Consider the following 2,659-nt stretch of genomic DNA (forward strand, 5'->3'; position numbering starts at 1 on the left):
TAAATGTCATTATTTTAGTGACATTTTACAACAAATGTCACTAGTTTAGTGACATTTTTTCTGAGTGTCACTAAAATCAATGACATTTTACAACAAATGTCACTAGTTTAGTGACATTTTTTCTGAGTGTCACTAAAATCAATGACATTTTTCAACATATGACATAATATATTCGATAATTTATATTAAATGTCACTATTTAAGTGATATTTTTTCTAAATGTCACTAAAACCAATGACATTTTGTATAAATGTCATATTATATTTCGACATTTGTAGCAAATGTCATCATTTAAATGACATTTTCACTAAATGTCGCTAAAACATGACATTTTGCAATAAATGCCATCATCATAGTGACATTTTGGACCAAATGTCATTATTTTTACGATATTTGATACCAAATGTCAGTTTTTTAATGACTTTGACATCAAATGTCATAAAACAATGACATTTTGTTCTTAAATGTCGTGAAATTCTTTATTTTCCAACATTTGTTTCAAATGTCACCAATTTAATGTCGTCGTATGTACATTTTCTTGTAGTGGCGTGACAAACTTGGTATCAAAGCACAGAGTTCAAGTGTTCTAGTGTATCTATGAAGATGTGTCAGTAGGGTCTTGTTTATGGTTGTGAGGGCCCCACTTCTATAAACAAGGGACTACAAACATTTAAGAAAAGTTTCCCTTCTTTCATACTCTAAATCGTGTAGTAGAACTGTGTCATAAGGAATTTATTCTAACTCGTGCGTTGTCATATCCATTCGACTACCCCTTATGCTAGAGGTGGTCGAAAAGCAAAGTCAGTTCTTTATCTATGAGTTGCTCTTAGCAAAGATCTTGAGGAAGTCATGAGACTGTAGATGGGCTTGAGAGAAGCATGTGAGTGAGTTAATAACCATTGAGATTTGAAAGAATGCATTTATATTCATGTGAATCGTGCGTTTGAGCTAAAAGTGAGTTGTACTCTCTTCCCTAAGCCTTGTTTCAACTCATGAGATCTTCATTAGGAAGTATGTTTAGAGCTTGGGTAATATTTTCACCTGAAAAGGTAGCATGAGTTACGAGATCATGAGCAGTAGTAGTGAAAGTGCCCAGAGTTAGAGGAAGTAGCAGAGGTTTAGTCATCTAAGAAAGGGAGATGTTGTTTTGGCAAGCTATGTTACTATAGTCAGGCATCTAGTAAGTTATTAATGAAGAGTTTTCCCTTATGGGTAGACTATGAAGTGATGAGTTGTGAAGATTCCATGTTAGGAGGTAGAGTAAGAGTTGCAAGTTAGGATGAGTTAGAGTATGTTTTAGCTAGAAAGGAGTTTATGATGAGGTGTAATTGTGTTGGTAATGACCAAATGTAAATGTTGAAGAGAAGAGAATGAGTATTCATGAGGTTATAGATCTAAGCTAGACTTATGAATTTTGAAGGGGGAAACCCCATGGTATTCAGAGGATGGTAGAATTATTTGAGACGTAATGCGTAGTAAGTGAGTAAATTGTACTTAAGTTGTGAAATGGAAGGTGAAGGTAATCTATAGGTAGGTAGACTGAGAGGTAAGGATTGACTATTTGTCATGAGGTCTTAGTGGACGAGTGTTTATTAATTTGTATCTGGTAGTTGTAAGTTAGTACAGTAGGTGAGCAATCATACTGATATTCGGGTTTAGTAATAAACATTAAGCTTTAATTTTAGATTAGTGTCATGATCAAAATAATGGCAACATGGGGTGATGATGTTAGTATTGAGAGTTGATCTGGTAGATTTGACATATAGTAGGTGAGGAATTGAGATGTTTTCTCCAATGAATATAAGTAGTACTAGTGAGAGATCCTAATATTTAGATAAGGCCAGTGAGGCGTGGCTAAGTCAAAAGAGTAACAAGAGCATTAAGAGGTGTGCCGAGATGGTATGTTACCAAATTAGTTTTCAATTAAGTTAATAATTTTCTATGTGTGCCTAGATAGCATAATTGAGTTGTCAATGTGGAATAGGTCCATAGCTTTCAAATGTGAGCGTTAGAACTAAGGGGGATATGATAAGATGAGACATTAAGTAAAGTGTTGAGAATAAGATAGTAATGAGTTCAAAAGAGTATGTGAGATATCTTTCCAGAGGTCCTTTTAATAGTGAAGTGATGTTAAAATGAGAAGGTTAATGATCTTATCGTAATAATGATGGTGTGATAATTCCATCTAAGGTTATAAATGAGAAGAATGAGGTTGTACTATGAGAAATAGTTAAATGAGAGCCCTTAGTTGGTTCCGAGTAGTAATGCGGGAAATTCTAGTTGGCATGGCAGAGATGATAAGAGGATGAGAACTTCTTAAGGAGCTGGTTAGTAGGAGTGTATGGAGTTGTTAGAGTACTAAGCTTGAATGTGGTGTTGTTAAACATTAGGTGGCTCTTTATATGAGCCCAATATTGATTAAATGTGGTTGTAAAGACTAATACTCTTGGGATGAGATTCCCTATTGAGGTATAGAACCCGAACCTTAGGTTTTTGGGTTAAGCTTAAGCATAGTAAGAGCATACCATTTGCTCAGACCTTGGTAAGAGAAGTCATGTACCCATGTAAGACCTATGAGTTGCAGCCAATGAAGTATGGTAATAAGGAAAGAAGAGCGTAGTTGAGGAGTGATGCTAAGCTTAACAGCTAGCAGTCACAT

Source organism: Solanum tuberosum, unplaced genomic scaffold (genome assembly GCF_000226075.1).
Source record: "Solanum tuberosum cultivar DM 1-3 516 R44 unplaced genomic scaffold, SolTub_3.0 scf00765, whole genome shotgun sequence".
Taxonomy (NCBI): Eukaryota; Viridiplantae; Streptophyta; class Magnoliopsida; order Solanales; family Solanaceae; genus Solanum; species Solanum tuberosum.